Source organism: Oncorhynchus kisutch, linkage group LG4 (genome assembly GCF_002021735.2).
Source record: "Oncorhynchus kisutch isolate 150728-3 linkage group LG4, Okis_V2, whole genome shotgun sequence".
In the NCBI taxonomy this organism is placed as follows: Eukaryota; Metazoa; Chordata; class Actinopteri; order Salmoniformes; family Salmonidae; genus Oncorhynchus; species Oncorhynchus kisutch.
In genome coordinates, this window is record NC_034177.2 from 39,643,198 (window position 1) to 39,661,022 (window position 17,825).

Sequence of the window (17,825 nt, forward strand, 5' to 3'; positions counted from 1 at the left end):
ACATTGGTCATGACCCTTGAGGAGACTCCAGTGGGATTGAGGCTTAATGGACATAGTCACCAGCCAATCAGCAGGCTGCATTCCTCACATTCTGGAAAGAGAGTGTCAAGGCCATGAAACCTTAAAGAGTGTGTGTGTTCGTGCGTGTGCACTTTTGTGTGTGAGTGTGTGTCTGCGTGCATTCCTGTGTGTGTGTGTGTGTGTGTGTGTGTGCGTGTGCGTGTGCGTGTGCGTGCGTGTGCGTGTGTGTGTGTGTGTGTGTGTGTGTGTGTGTGTGTGTGTGTGTGTGTGTGTGTGTGTGTGTGTGTGTGTACACTATGTGTGTGTAACTGCAGGAGAGACTGCAACTGCAGGAGAGACCGTATTATGCAATGGCACATGCAGTGGCCACGGCATCTGCAGAATTCCATGTTCATTTCCCAGAAAATTGTAGGCCTTTTAATGACTCGCTGCTGTTCAGACAGTTCTGGGAACTATACCTTTGCACCCATGACATCACAATTCCTGGAGAAGAGGAGGAAGAAATGAGAGGAAGACATGAAGAGAATAAGATAATTATTTCTTCTTTACCTCCTTTCGGTGAAAATCATCCCCCACTTTAATAAGACCAGGGCAGGTGGGCAGGTGGGCAGGTGTGTGTCCCTCATCGAGCCAGCTGCACACCAGAGCGAGAGCATGAGAGAGAGCGAGGAGAGGAAAGAAAGAAGGGGAGAGGGGGATACATGTAGAACGGGATGAGTGGCAGGAGTTTAAGAGAGTAAAAGAGGTTCAGAGGAGACTTTCAAGGATCTGTGGAGAGAGGGAACCAAGAAGGACAAGTACAGATTAAGAAAGAAAAAGGAACAGAGAGAGGAGTGCAGTGAGGAGAGAAAAAGACAGCTTTTGCAGAGTGAGAGACTCCAAATCTTTTTTCTCCCCAGGGTATTTTCCTGAGCCTCACTCATCAGTCTGGGCAGGAATCGCTCGTCACTTTTTTCCTACCTCCCTCCTCTCCCCCCGTTATTCCCTCCTTTCTTCCCTCTCTCCCAGCCGTGGAGCGTCACGAGAGCCACGCGATGAGAATAGAATGAGAAAGGGGAGAGAGAGAGTGAGAGTGAGCAAGAGAGGGAGAGAGGAACGAACCAGGGAAGCGAGAGACTTACACACACCACAAGCATTGGAAATTGAAGGAGTTGGTGTGCAGCTCGCAAGGTGGGTGAGGAGCATATAAGGCATGCATGTGCGAGTGTGATTTCTCTGAATGTGCCTGAATGAATGCTGGCATTCATGTCTTGATACTACTTCTAATGAATTGAATTGTGTTTTATTAAGAGTGTGTGACAGGTTTGACTTCCCACTGTTTGGTGTGTGTATCACATTTTGGTGTGTCTATAAATTATCCTGTCACGCACATATTTAGCCATAAAGCATGTGTGTTACTATGCATGTGTGTGACTGTGTGTTAGTATCACTTTAGTAACATCATAGTATCACTTTACAGTGAGTTAAATAGATCCAGACAGTTATTGATTGAAAAAATAAACGGATACAGACAGCGAATTAGAACACTCATCAATCAAAATAGGTGAAAAAAAGGGGAAAAAGAGATTGAGATGAAGAGAGGTAAAGAGAGTTATCTGTGCAGAATTTGAAAAGTCAATGAGTGACCGTCATGTACAGTAACTCAATCTCCAATGGTCCTTGTCGTGGCGTGTTGAATGTACATGGTAAAATGCATGGATAAATCTTTGTAGTTAATAAGATGCTAACTTGCATTTCCTGTGGTGCAGGAAAATAGTTTGCTGCAAGGACGTGATCAAATTGAGATCCCATATGTAGACTCTTGAGATTCTGTCATTCAAGTTTTCCATGAAGAACATAACACATGTTATATTGAGCCCAGCAAGTGAAGCGGAGAGAGAGTTTTTGAGGTTAGAGCTATAATTATAGTGTAAGAGATAGAGTGAGTAGTATGCTACTGTCAGACAAAGTTGAGGGTGAGTCTATGGGTCAGCAGTGTGTGTGACACTTTAAAGCTAACATTGAGTCTGAGTTGGAGCCTAGAGTTTGCTCTGAGGAAGTTGGAGGAGTTGGAGCAGTGCTGTGTGAGTGTGTGAGTGCATGTATGAGGTGCAGTTTGTCAAAGGCAGCAATTTAGCATGGTGTGTGTGTGTGTGTGTGCGAGTGTGTGCGAGTGTGTGCACGTTAGTGTGTGTGTGCTTGCATTAGTGTGTATGTGCATGGGTGTATGTTTGCATGAGTGTGTATGTGCGTGGGCGTATGTCTATGTGTGTGGGACTGCTAACGCATGTGAATACATGTTTGTGTGTGAACTGTATACCCTAGTGTGTCAGATCAAAGGAAAGACAGAGGCTGACTCTTCTTTACATGCTATGTAGCGGTTTTACGTACTGTAACAGTTGCAGCAGAAGTGCCGTTTCCATGTCATTGAGTGTACCCTCAATCACATCGCTTTTAGTTTGTGATTTTTCCCTGATAGCTTTGGATAGGTACAATATGGCATTTCGTTATGATCTCCTTTTTTATTTATATATAATATTTTTTACGCTGCTGCTACTCGCTGTTTATTATCTATGTATAGTCACTTTACCCTTACCGACATGTACATATTACCTCAATTACCTCGACTAACCTGTACCCCCATACACTGACTCAGTACCGGTACCCCCTGCATATAGCCTCGTTATTGTTATTTTTTGTGTTACATTTTTTACTTGACTTAATTTAGTAAATATTTTTCTTAACTCTTATTTTATTAAATCTGTATTGTTGGTTAAGGGCTTGTAAGTTGCATTTCACAGGGTGTCTACACCTGTTGTTTTTAGCGTATGACAAATAAAATTGGATTTGATTTGATATCCCTTCATAGTTTGTCCACTGAAAATAAGAACAATGTTTTGGAGCTCTGCAGGCTTGATGTTTTAGTCGCGCCCCCAGCCCTCCTTGTTTCTCTATACCAGAGTGATTCCTCCCTCCCTCCCTCTCCCTCCCTGACTTATGAATGAGCAGTCTCTCTCTCGCTCTGTTCCTCTTAAGTTTCACCCCCAGCGCTGATGTGCACGGCCAAAGGGCATGGCTCAGGTAGCCCTGGCAGGCAGCGAGGTCACTCTTGCAAGGTTAGGCCAGGTAATGGAATGTTAGGTATTTACTGCTCACAGCCCTGGCTGTGTCCCTCGCTCCCTTCCTCCTCTTCCCCCTGCAGCCCTTCTCACCCCTCTTCATCTCACCCCTCCCACCTCCAGGAGCGTGTATCTGTGCAACATGCTGGGTCATGCCACCCTGCCAAGCCGTGCCGGGGCATCAACACGTTTGTATAAGTGTTGGAAAATCACCCGATGGCATTCCCCATGGTAAAAACCAAACAGAGAAAAGACAGAAGAGATTATAGATGCCCAGTCTGCTGTTTATGGTTGCTGCGTGACAACTTTGTGCCAGCGGCATGGGAACCCTGTGTATCTGCTGTGTGGCACTGGCACCGGAGATTAGTGTTGTGTGAGCTCATATCAATGCAAGCAGATATTTTACCTCCCTCCCTCCCCTCCTCCTCCTCACCATGGATACTGTGCTCACTGGGCCTGTATCAGTGTTATGTGGTTCTCATCAGCCTATTATAGAGCCCTCTTCCCTGACCCAGTTCTCTCTGCTCCCTCTCTCTGACTGTCACCTGCTCTCTGTCTATATCTCTAGCTGTCTCTCATGGTCTCTCTGTCTCTCTTTCTCGGCTTTGGCCTCAGTCTGTGTACCCAGAATCACATATTCTCGGAAATACAAGGGCTTTCACAGGTGGGGAAAGCTAACACAGACAAGCTCTCACATGTAAGATTGTACTGCTTGTATCGTATGTGCATGTGCACACAAGCACCAAAATGTATATAGAAATTAGAATTACCTCCAGGCGCACATTGAAACACACCCTTCCGCATTGCCCACAGCCATGCACATGCACACGCACACAGGGTTGGATAGATTACTTTTTTAAATGTAATATGTTACAGTTATTAGTTACCTGTCAAAAATTGTCATCTGTAACGTAACAATTTGGATTACCCAAACTCATTAACGGAATCTGGTTACTTTGTAATTTTTTAGATTACTTTGCCCTTAAAAAGGCATTAGAAGGAGACAAAAAATAATATTACCAATTGAGCGACATCTTTTGCAGGATAAATCAATGTTAGAGTTTACATACCTGGCCATAACAGCCAGGTCGCCCGTGATACAAGTCAGGATTCAACATCCAGCCAGATGGGTTTTCAGTTCATTGCACAGACAGGAATAAAGAACACTCCTGGAAGAAGAATGGCGGGATGTATGTTTCATGATTAACTACTCATGGTGTGATTGTGATAACATACAGAAACTCAAGTCCTTTTGTTCACCCGACCTAGAATACCTCACAATCAAATGCCAACTGTATTACCTCTAAAGAGAATTCTGTTCATTTATAGTCACAGCCAAGTATATTCCCCCTCAAGCCAATACCACGACGGCCCTTAAATAACTACACAGGACTTTAAGCAAACTGGAAACCACATTTCCTGAGGCCGCATTTATTGTAGATGGGGATATAAACAAAGCAAATTTGAGGTAAAAGCAACCAAAGTTCTATCAACACATTGACTGTAGTACTCCCGACTACATCAGATCACGACTACATTTTGCTCCTCCCTTCCTATAGGCAGAAACTCAAACAGGAAGTACCCATGCTAAGGTCTATTCAACACTGGTCTGACCAATCAGAATCCACGATTCAAGATTGTTTTGATCACACGGACTGGGATATGTTCCGGGTAGCCTATGAGAATAATATTGAATACAGTCACGGACACGGTGACTGAATTCATCAGGAACTGTTTTTTTTTTTTTACAATTTCACCTTTATTTAGCTAGGCAAGTCAGTTAAGAACAAATTCTTATTTACAGTGCCTTGCAAAAGTATTCGGCCCCCTTGAACTTTGCGACCTTTTGCCACTTTTCAGGCTTCAAACATAAAGATATAAAACTGTATTTTATTGTGAAGAATCAACAACAAGTGGGACACAATCATGAAGTGGAACGACATTTATGGGATATTTCAAACTTTTTTAACAAATCAAAAACTGAAAAATTGGGCGTGCAAAATTATTCAGCCCCCTTAAGTTAATACTTTGTAGCGCCACCTTTTGCTGCGATTACAGCTGTAAGTCGCTTGGGGTATTTCTCTATCAGTTTTGCACATCGAGAGACTGACTTTTTTTCCCATTCCTCCTTGCAAAACAGCTCGAGCTCAGTGAGGTTGGATGGAGAGCATTTGTGAACAGCAGTTTTCAGTTCTTTCCACAGATTCTCGATTGGATTCAGGTCTGGACTTTGACTTGGTCATTCTAACACCTGGATATGTTTATTTTTGAACCATTCCATTGTAGATTTTGCTTTATGTTTTGGATCATTGTCTTGTTGGAAGACAAATCTCCGTCCCAGTCTCAGGTCTTTTGCAGACTCCATCAGGTTTTCTTCCAGAATGGTCCTGTATTTGGCTCCATCCATCTTCCCATCAATTTTAACCATCTTCCCTGTCCCTGCTGAAGAAAAGCAGGCCCAAACCATGATGCTGCCACCACCATGTTTGACAGTGGGGATGGTGTGTTCAGGGTGATGAGCTGTGTTGCTTTTACGCCAAACATAACGTTTTGCATTGTTGCCAAAAAGTTCAATTTTGGTTTCATCTGACCAGAGCACCTTCTTCCACATGTTTGGTGTGTCTCCCAGGTGGCTTGGGGCAAACTTTAAACAACACTTTTTATGGATATCTTTAAGAAATGGCTTTCTTCTAGCCAGATTTGTGCAATATACGACTGATTGTTGTCCTATGGACAGAGTCTCCCACCTCAGCTGTAGATCTCTGCAGTTCATCCAGAGTGATCATGGGCCTCTTGGCTGCATCTCTGATCAGTCTTCTCCATGTATGAGCTGAAAGTTTAGAGGGACGGCCAGGTCTTGGTAGATTTGCAGTGGTCTGATTCTCCTTCCATTTCAATATTATCGCTTGCACAGTGCTCCTTGGGATGTTTAAAGCTTGGGAAATCTTTTTGTATCCAAATCCGGCTTTACACTTCTTCACAACAGTATCTCAGACCTGCCTGGTGTGTTCCTTGTTCTTCATGATGCTCTCTGCGCTTTTAACGGACCTCTGAGACTATCACAGTGCAGGTGCATTTATACTGAGACTTGATTACACACAGGTGGATTGTATTTATCATCATTAGTCATTTAGGTCAACATTGGATCATTCAGAGATCCTCACTGAACTTCTGGAGAGAGTTTGCTGCACTGAAAGTAAAGGGGCTGAATAATTTTGCACGCCCAATTTTTCAGTTTTTGATTTGTTAAAAACGTTTGAAATATCCAATAAATGTCGTTCTACTTCATGATTGTGTCCCACTTGTTGTTGATTCTTCACAAAAAAATACAGTTTTATATCTTTATGTTTGAAGCCTGAAATGTGGCAAAAGGTCGCAAAGTTCAAGGGGGCCGAATACTTTCGCAAGGCACTGTACAATGACGGGCCTACACCGGCCAAATCCGGACAACACTGGGCCAGTTTTGTGCTGCCTTATGGGACTCCCAATCACAGCCAGTTGTGATACAGCCTGGAATCAAACCAGGCTGTCTGCAGTGACGCCTCAAAAACATAGATGAAGTGCCTTAGACCGCTGCGCCACTCGAGAGTATAGGGGATGTTGTTCTTACGGTGACTATTAAAACCTACCCAAATCAAAATCCGTGGATAGATGGCAGAATTTGCATAAAACTGAAAGCTCATAACTGAACTAAATGACTATCACCCCGTAGCACTCACTTCTGTCATCATGAAGTGATTTGAGAGAATCGTTAAGGATCATATCACCTCTACCTTACATGACACCCTAGACCCACTTCAATTTGCTTACCGCCCCAATAGATCCACAGACGATGCAATCGCCATCACACTGCACACTGCCCTATCCCATCCAGATAAGAGGAATATCTACGTCAGAATGCTGTACATTGACTATAGCTCAGCCTTCAACACCATAGTACCATGCAAGCTCATCCTTAACCCTACCCCTTGCAACTGAGTCCTGGACTTCCTGACAGGCTGCCCCCAGATGGTGAAGGTAGGAAACAACACCTCCACTTCTCTGATCCTCAACACAGGGTCCCCAAAAGGGTGCGTGCCCAGCCCCATCCTGGAGTCCCCGTTTACCCATCACTGCGTGGCCACGCACACCTCCATCACCATCATCAAGTTTGCAGACAACACAACAGTAGTAGGCCTGATTACCAACAATGACGAGACAGCCTACAGGAAGTAGGTAAGGGCCCTGGAGGAGCAGTGCCAGCAAAAATAACCTCTCCCTTAATAAAGGAGCTGAACGTGGACTTCAGAAAACAGCAAAGGGAGCACACCCCCATCCACATCAACGGGCCCGCAATGGAAAAGGAGGAAAGCTTCAAGTTCCTCTGCGTACACATCACTGACAATCTGAAATGGTCCACCCACACAGACAGTGTGGTGAAGAAAGCACAACAGTGCCTCTTCAACTTCAGGAGGCTGAATAAATTTGGCTTGGCCCCTAAGACCCTCACAAACTTTTACAGATGCACAATTGAGAGCATACTGTCGGGCTTCATCACCACCTGGTACGGCAACTACACCGCCCTCAACCGCAGGGCTCTCCAGAGGGTGGTACGGTCTGCCCACTGCATCACCAGGGGCAAACTGCCTGCCCTCCATGACACATAGAGCTGTAAAAAGACCGTCAAGGACATTAACCACCCAAGCCACGGCCTGTTCACCCCGCTACATTCCAAGAAGGCAACGTCAATACAGGTGCATCAAAACTGGGACTGAGAGACTGAAAAACAGCTTCTATCAAGTCTATCAAATCGTCCCGAAGCTGAATGTAATTGGGGACTCGCCTAATCTGTTGCTTATGATTTAGTTGTCATGGAGGACTGAATGAGCTGATGCTACTCTCATGGAATGGCACGCACAACCGAAAACTTCTATTTGATTGTGAAAAATGAATGTCAAATGTTGCATTTAGTATAGGCCTATTGTTTACGTTTTTGCTGTTGACACTTTGATATCCTGATCATTTTCAGATGTTTAAGCCTATCAAAAGTGTGTGAGTTTGAGCATGGGTACGATAGCCCTTTATTAATCAGCATGAATTAGTTTGAGCAATAAAAGCCCCATTTGTGGTGTTCTTAAATTAAACTCGTTTTTGACTGTATGTGGAACACAATACTGTGTTTAGAAGGGAGGAACTCTCTCAAACTTTTATTCCATAGACTGGGATCTGCATTGTAGAATGCAGCTGTTGCAATAGAAAATGTTTCAATGGCTTGCCACTGATCGCAAAACCAATGATTGACAGGCAGCTTCACCTTCTCAAATTCAACCATTATTGTGTTAAATTACACATATGAGTGTGTGAACAGCCATCCACAACAACCACAATCTGTGTTGCGCAAATAGCTAAATGAGAGGACAGCAGTGTGATTCACGTCATTGCGCTGTATATATCAATAATAAATGATATCTATATCGCCCGTAGGCTACACCACTGCTGTCATCCTTACCTCCAAGCATTTATTCAAACAGGATATATTATCTTTGGATGCCGACAGAAATAACACCATTGGAAGTCAAAGCTTGGACTGAAGCGTACAAAAGCCCACTCCTGCTGTTTTCCTGTCATCCATCAAACGCATTTGGTGTGTCATCATAGTGGTTTTTTCAATGTTGATTTGAATGTCATTGAGAAAACAAAAAGGTATCATAAATAACTTTTTTGCAAACATCCTTTCTGAACTTAAAAGTAACCATCTAGTTTTTCAAAAGTTTCTGGAATCTGATTACAATATTTTTGCTGGTAACGGATTGCAGTAGCGGTTTTTTTGTTATCAGTGACATGTAACTGATAACATGTAATCCATTAGTCCCCAACCCTATGCACACACACACACACTTCACATTTGTTAGGATATATTGTCAACGTCACCTATGGAAGACATTGTAATTGTGGACGTTCCTCTACAAAATGACTGCAGAGATTGGTCTGAGCTGCCAAAACAATGTGAATTTAAGGCAATTTTCACAGTCGGTTCTCACTTCGTTCCAATAAGTACAAATGGATATCGGTCAGCCCCGTGGCAGAAACTAATCAATTGGCAACCTTCATATGACTTGGGCCTTTCTCTTAGATGTTAAGTCCCCTGTAGGGGGGACTGTGAGCAGTTCTGGACCGGCGATAACTGACATTTTGATGTACAAAATGTTCGGTGAATGTTAGTCCAGTGATTTATAGTCCCAGAATGCTCTCCGCTGCCACTCTATCAGTAGAGTTGACTTGAAGTGTCAAGTTTCAGACTCCACATTTTCATTGGGAATGACGTATCAATTTTCTAGCCTATCTGGACAAAGAATCGATTTGCTCTCCATCTGAGCAACGGAGCCCAGCCTGGAGATGGAATATGAAAGAGGACAGTCAAGCATATCATCTCATTGTGATATACAGTGGCTTGGGAAAGTATTCACCCCCCCTTGGCACACCCCTCCTATTTTATTGCCTTACAACCTGGAATTAGAGTTGATATTTTTAGGGGTTTGTATCAATTGATTTACACAACATGCCTACCACATTGAAAATGCAAAATATTTTTTATTGTGAAACAAACAAGAAATAAGACAAAAAAACGGAAAACTTAACATGCATAACTATTCATCCCCCCAAAGTCAACACTTTGTAGAACCACATTTTGCAGAAATTACAGCTGCAAGTATCTTGGGATATGTCTCCATAAGCTTGGCTTACCCCAGTGTCCTGCTAAATTCCCATTGCCACTGGGATTTTTGCCCATTCTTCAAGGCAAAACTGCTTCAGCTCCATCAAGTTGGATGGGTTCCGCTGGTGTACAGCAAACTTTAAGTCATACCACAGATTCTCAACTTGATTGAGGTCTGGGCTTTGATAGGCCATTCCAAGACATTTAAATGTTTCCCCTTAAACCACTCGAGTATTGCTTTAACAGTGTGCTTAGGGTCATTGTCCTGCTGGAAGGTGAACCTCCGTCCCAGTCTCAAATCTCTGGAAGACTGAAACAGGTTTCCCTCAAGAATTTCCCTGTATTTAGCACCATCCATCATTCCTTCAATTCTGACCAGTTTCCCAGTCCCTGCTGATGAAAGACATCCCCAAAGCACCACACTTTACTGTGGGGATGGTGTTCTCTGAGTGATGGGAGTGGTTGGTTTGTTCCAGACATAGCGATTCCCTAGATGGCCAAAAAACTCAATTTTAGTCTCATCTGACCAGAGTACCTTCTTCCATATGTTTGGGTAGTCTCCCATATGCCTTTTGGCAAACACCAAATGTGTTTGCTTATTTTTTTATTTAAGCGATGGATTTTTTCTGGTCACTCTTCCGTAAAGCTCAGCTCTGTGGAGTGTATGGCTTAAAGTGGTCCTATGGACAGATACTCCAATCTCCACTGTGGAGCTTTGCAGCTCCTTCAGGGTTATCTTTGGTCTCTCTGTTGCCTCTCTGATTAATGCAATCCATGCCTGGTCTTTGAGTTTTTGTGGGCGGCCCTCTCTTAGCAGGTTTGTTGTGGTGCCTACATTTTTTAATAATGGATTTAATGGTGCTCCGTGGGATGTGGGATCATGTGACAGATCATGTGACACTTAGATTGCACACAGGTGGACTTTATTTGACTCATTATGTGACTTCTGAAGGTAATTGGTTGCACCAGATCTTATTTAGGGGCTTCATAGCAAAGGGGGTGAATACATATGTACGCATCACGTTTCCATTTGATTTTTTATAATTTCATGAAACAAGTAATTTTTTCATTTCACTTCCCCAATTTGGAACATTTTGTGTATGTCCATTACATGAAATCCAAATAAAAATCCATTTAAATTACAGGTTGTAACGCAACAAAATTTTAAAAACGGCAAGGGGGGTGAATACTTTTGCAAGGCACTGAATATTTTGAGCGCTCAACATGAAAAATAATAAGTCATTTCTCTTGGTCACTTTGTGCTTAAAGCTGTAGTTAAAGCAAGTCTACACGTATTTGAATGGTATCTCTGTGCCGCTCAGTGGACGTTGAGGAGAAAAGTTTCTATTGTCAGTTATATGATATGATGCCAATATTGTACTGTCACAAAGTATTATCATGTTTTTTTACAGTTATAAGAAAGATGAAATCTTATAGTAAGTCATTTATAATTTAATGTGTTACTATATTTAGAAATCATTTTAGTAATTTCAAGCCCTATTGCCCCACGTTTGTTGAATAAGAAAAAAATATTTTCATATTTTCATAAGGTTTTTACTATGTACTTGAGCTTGTGTCCTTAAAACTGAGTTCACCTCAGCAATTTTTCCAGACTTTTTTTAAACTATGGAATATTACCATTTATTGTTTATGGGCATCTCATGAAAAATCATTACATTTGGGTATGTCTATTTTGGCGGAAATTAAACATTTGGTCTATAATTCAGGTGGTTCCAGGGTAACCACTTAATTAAGGGAATACATGTTTTGTCTCAAACGCCCCAAAAGTAAAATAATAGGACTAAATCAAATCAGACTTTAAATGCACTTTAAATAAAGTTTGATTTGATTTAGTCCTATTCTTTAACTTAGATTTTTGCTTGGGATGGAAATGTCAATCCAACATTTCAATTATTAGTGACGGAACTGTTGACGCAGAAGATACATCTCCTTCAAATGTTGAGATTTGCTTCCTGTTGATAAATCATTTGAAATCAACCAGAGCTTAAAATGCTAAGCCTATTGAATTGTCGATTTTAAGTTGAATTTTGGGTTCAATTGAAATATTAGCTATTGATGAGTTTGCTAGTTCTAAATAGGCCTAAATAGCTTGCCTGGCTACCCAGACCTCTTGCTTCAGAAAAAGGTTATGCCACACCCACGGAAGTTAGTTTCTTACATTTTTTACATTTTAGTCATTTAGCAAACACTCTTATCCAGAGCGACTTACAATAGCAATTGGGGTTAAGTGCCTTGCTCAAGGGCACATCAACAGATTTTTCACCTAGTCAGCTGAGGAATTTGTCTTAACCAGTAGGCTACCTGCCGCAATGTGTCTGTATCTGAATAATTCCCCGACCCTTCACTGAATGCGAACACATTTGGTGCCATCTGATTGGTCCAGAAACCGATGGGTTGGGCCAGAGCCAGAATACACGTGGGTTAAGCGTCGGTTTGAAAATACGTCATTGGCTTTGATACTCTGATTTATTAGAGACAATCCAATAGCTTATGACTTTGTCTTGTACAAACGACGTATGACCCTCCCGTGTTAAGCATGTATCGATGCAATTTTCAACGGAAATTATGCCCAGAAATATGACGCAACCATGTAAAAACGATGCAAAATCTCTTGAAATCAATAGCAGCCATTATTTGAGCTGAAGCGAGAGAAAATAATCTTCGGAATGAAATATTGCCCATTTACATCTCACATGTTGCACAAATACAATATTTTATCATGTTACATTAATAAATACATACTGTGTTAATTTTAGCATGTTTACCTGCCTACAATACCCACTGTAGATTGCAAGCCCATAGTAAGTCAATCGGGCTAATGTTAACTGGCTAGCTACTGCTGTTAGCTAGCTAGCTAGACAGTCACAAAGAATTGGCAGCTAGCTACACACAAATTTACATCTACTTAAAAAAATATAAGTTTTAGGTCATTTTTGCCTGTTAAACTATCTGGTTAGCTTGATTATTACAATTCAGATATAGCTAGCTGATAGTTATGAAGTCAATGTTTGCTTTGTGTATGTCTTCCTGGCTGGAAGAATGTTCAGTGAATGGGAGGTGCAGCATAAAGTAATACTGTAGGTGGAGTGCGAGTGCTTCTCAAATGTCATTTTTTATTTGTTCTTCACACTCTGGTCCTCACAAGAATGTACTTAAAGTGTGCTCGGAGAATGCATGCTCGGAGAATGCACGGTAGTATGCATACTGAGAGACATCTCTGATGAAAGACATTGCAATTATTGACATTCCTTTACAAAACAATTGCTGGGATTTATTTGTCTGTGCTGCCAAAACAAGGGGAATTAGGGTTATAGGTCAGCGCCGAAACTGAACAATGGGCTACCTTCACATGATATAGGCCTTTAATCCAGGGTAACCACAGAAGTAAGAAAATCATTTTTTGACAATCATACATTTATATAGTCAAAATGATACTCACATGTTGGGAAAGCAAGAAAACTGTATGAAAACGAACAATGTTTTCATTACAAAAGTAAGCTTAGAAGTAATAAGTCCTGGATAACTGCATCTACCCGTCTAGTACAATGTCAGCCAGTCATTAGACTAATGTTTACTCTGCTATCATAACACCTATGTCATGAAAAGCATGCCCCTTTATCAATGACAAAATGACATAAGCCCTCACTAAGAGCTGAGCTGAGTCGTCGTCATCAGGCCACTGTGACTGTCTTTTTAGAGCAGTAGGGTAAACAGCTGTAGGATATTTAGCTGAGTGGTCCCATCGGGCTGTGTAGCTCCTAGCGCTAACGCTAGCCGAGAGAGGAGATGCTATAGTGTGATAAGGTAGAGGTTGTTGCGTGGGAAGGCAGTGCAGCCGCTGGTTGTTTGTTCCTGTTTTCTTCAGCTGACAGACATCAGTCGGGACTCTCCAGTGGAGCGAATAAAGTGCCAATCTAGTTAAATTGCACGAAATCAGAAACATATGGGAGCCGAGCCCACAAACCTTGGCTGGGGTGCTGCCAAACTCTTACAGAGGAGCACCACAGAGTCTAGAGTCTCTCTCTCACATGCACGCATGCACACACATACACACACACACACATACACACACACGCACGCACACTAAAACACACACTAACACACACACACAGACCCGAGACTCAGCATTTCCTACCCATTAAGCGCTTCCTCCCCGAGTCTTTCATCATCTAAAGTGAATAATCTGGTGGAGGCCTATTTGGTGTGAGCTGAATATTTTGACTGCTTTAACCACATGGGAGGCAGTAAGAATATTTGGATTGCCGAATTGTTTTGTGTTGCAAGCAATTTCAGATGCCAATCCAATTTGTGTCTATTTAAATATTTTGGTCTGATTTAAATATTTTGGTTGTAATGGTTGCTGTGTATGAATAAGTATGCAGAAATGATATGATTATAGAAGAAGAAAAATATGACCGACATCTTCCCGACATTTTCCCCACGGTCTGTGTTCAGAATTCTTTAATGTCGTTGGTATGGTAATGTACGTTGGTATGGAATTCATGTTTGTTAATGTTTCTAAAGCTGTGTAATGTTGCTTTTTGTTCCTTCATGATATACCTGGCATCTGATCGAACTGTTGATGGATTTAAAGGTCTAACTCAGATAGACTATTCAACTTCAAAAAATGATTCACCAGAGAAAAATGTCCCTCTAATATCAGAGTTTGACTAGCTACTCCGTGTGTGTGTGTGTAACAAGTTATCAAAATGTGACCCCTGATCTTAGTCAAGCACCTTCCCTTGAGGTGAGAGTGGGTGGAGTGTGAGTGGGAGAAGGGTCCTGGTGATGAGGCCTCAGTCTTTTAGCTGCCATTGAGACGGCACACATGAATTCTTTGCCTGGAGCAGCAGCCAACCCACCTCTTATATCAATTGTATGTTTATTATGACGGTAGTTAAAATATACGAGCCCTACCTGGGCACTATGTGAAACAGGGGGAAACAGTGGGGGAGAGAATGGAGGGAGCAAATTAACTAGCAATCACTAACGCTCTGGTTCTTCAGACCAGGCTCCAGATTGCATCATCCACTTCACCTGATGTAGACGCCGACACACTGAGATCATACACCTTAGCTGTAGGGAGGGTTAAGGAAAGTACCAGAGTCAACCCAGGCCACTCACAGACACGCACACACACAAGGACACACGCATACACACATGCACACACACACACATAAGTGTGTATGAGGGTGTGTGTAGGCACACTGGTATACACACTGCTGATACGCTATAAGTATCCATTAATGTTTGTGTTTGTGTGTGTTCCCGCATCTGTAAGTGTTTTATGGTTATGTTGTATATAATTACATGGCGTCAGATGGTGGCAGGTTTGATTGGCAAACTTAATGTGTCCATACCGTGGTGTGTGTGTGTGTGTGTGTGTGTGTGTGTGTGTGTGTGTGTGTGTGTGTGTGTGTGTGTGTGTGTGTGTGTGTGTGTGTGTGTGTGTGTGTGTGTGTGTGTGTGTGTGTGTGTGTGTGTGTGTGTGTGTGTGTGTGTGTGTGTGTGTGCTTACTGCATATGTGTGAGGCAGGCCTTCTGAACCTAGCTGTGGTTCCACAACAAGACTGATAGGAAGGGAGAAGTGCTAAATCAGAATCGGCAGGCAGTGTACAGTAGAGTATTGGCCTGGGGCTGGGTGTTCACTTCTTGGCCTTACTACCAGGGAAATGAGAGCACAGACAAGAGAGCAGCCGAGATGCTAGTCAAGAGTTCTACTGCTCTTTCATTAGTTTGTTATTGTCCATTTAACAATTATTGTTATCCCAATTTGTGCCTTGCTTGAACATTGTTATTGTATTTGTCACTTTCATTATTTTTCTTGGTAAATCCTAAAAGCCCCCATGCAGCCTTTGAAAAAAAAAATTTTAATAATCATTAGTTGTCTAGTAAATCACTGTGTATTTATTTAATTAAGATAATTTATTTTCATGAGCCTCCTTTAGCCCTTAAAATGTTTATTTTCCGATTGTGTGGGCATTAGGAAACAAATGTGAAGATATTTACATTCACAGCCCTGATTGGCTGATAGGATGGTCTAGAGCCCAGCCCCTTACCCAGATGAACAGTCATTACTGTGGGTCAAAAGTTCTGTCCCACCTGAACAGGCTGAAGTTCCAGTATTTTTCTTTTCAAACAGCTACACAAAAATGGCATTATCCTAATTTTTACAATTTCCAAGTGTTATTTCTACCTCATAGTATGGAAATATCATAAAATCAACAGGAAATCACGTTTTTGACTGGACTAAGAGTTATGCAACTCTCCGTATGTCAGGTCTTAGTAGTAATACTAAGCATACTAAGCAGGTTTGACATGCTATTCTACAGTAGGGAAAACAGGTGGATGTAAATATGGGGACTGGACTGAGGAAGTGTGGAAGTGATGCAAGTATGCCATTGGAGGCTCTTTAGTGTGTTGAGTTTGTGATAGGGTGGCCCCATTCTGGGCAAACAGTGTGTGTGTGTGTGTGTGTGTGTGTGTGTGTGTGTGTGTGTGTGTGTGTGTGTGTGTGTGTGTGTGTGTGTGTGTGTGTGTGTGTGTGTGTGTGTGTGTGTGTGTGTGTGTGTTGATAAGCATATTGGACGAGGAAGAAAGGGCTACATTGAAGGTGTTGAGTGTTTCTTGAGTGTGGAGGGTAAATGGTGTTGAGTGGGTTGTGTGAATGGTGTTGAGTTGGATGGTTGGGGTGGTAGGGTGTGGTGAGGATGAGACCAGTGATGAGTACTAAATGAGGAATAGGCAGTGTCTTGCGCTGTTGATACTAGTAGGACTGACATGTTATCTTTAGGTATTAGATTTTAGAAAGCAGTTGACTCTCCTCGGAGGAGGAAGGGGAGGACCATCCTCCTCAGTGAATGTAATAAAAATACAAATAGTGAAACATTTAAGAAGTTATCCTTTAAATAAAACTATGCTAAATATATTCACGTCACCAAATAATTGATTGAAACACACTGTTTTGCAATGAAGGTCTACAGTAGCCTCAGCGGCACTCTGTAGGGTAGCACCATGTTGTAGCTGGAGGAGAGCTAGTTTCGATCCTCTGGGTACTTCAATACATAACCTAGGAGGCTCATGGTTCTCACCCACTTCCATAGATTACACAGTAATTGTGACAACTCCTGGAGGACTTCCTCCAACCTATCAGAGCTCTTGCAGTATGAACTTACATGTGGTCCACCCAATCAATGGATCTAGTACTGAACACATAAGCTACAGCTAGCTAGCATTGCAGTGCATCAAATGTGGTGAGTAGTTGAGTCAAAGAGAGAGAAAGACAATAGTTTAATAGCTTTCAGTTTAGCTGTGTTTAATGGTTATTATATGGTTGGCTTGGAACATTTTTTTAGTCTGGTCACATAGAATTTATGTGTTGTGCATTGAAGTCCACAAGCGAAGGAAAAAGGTGAGTGGAGGAGAGTGCATAGATGCAAGAAATAATACAGCGTGGCTGCTATGATGTGAACTGTGTTTACGTGCGACCAGAGGTCAAATCAAATCAAATCAAAGTTTATTTGTCACGTGCGCCAAATACAACACGTGTAGACCTTACAGTGAAATGCTTACTTACAGGCTCTAACCAATAGTGCGAATAAAAGGTGTGTGTGTGTGTGTGTGTGTGTGTGTGTGTGTGTGTGTGTGTGTGTGTGTGTGTGTGTGTGTGTGTGTGTGTGTGTGTGTGTGTGTGTGTGTGTGTGTGTGTGTGTGTGTGTGTGTGCGTGCGTGCGTGCGTGAATTTTGCTGCTAGGGAGCAGTGCTGACGAGGCTGGAACATGGGGACACTCCAGTAACCTCAAGATCAAAAACCATAAACCCAGTTTAGTGTGTCCTCTGTGTCCATCAGTAAAGAAATAAAACAACAGTAAAAAGACATTTGAAAATAACAGTAGCAAGGCTATATACAGACACCGGTTAGTCAGGCTTATTGAGGTGTGTTCATTCCTCTGATTCTGTTGACAAACGTTTCTTAAACGGAAGCAACCGGT

General features: G+C 42.2%; 1 long non-coding RNA gene across 1 annotated transcript in view; it reads left to right on the forward strand.

The window, feature by feature from the left end:
- The first annotated feature begins 1,120 nt into the window (after window positions 1–1,120).
- LOC109888690 (uncharacterized) overlaps window positions 1,121–17,825 on the forward strand; it is a 188,858-nt gene continuing 172,153 nt past the window's right edge. Inside the window, exon 1 of the long non-coding RNA XR_002255180.2 lies at window positions 1,121–1,191. This is a non-coding gene — a long non-coding RNA (uncharacterized LOC109888690). The remainder of the gene's footprint in view (window positions 1,192–17,825) is intronic.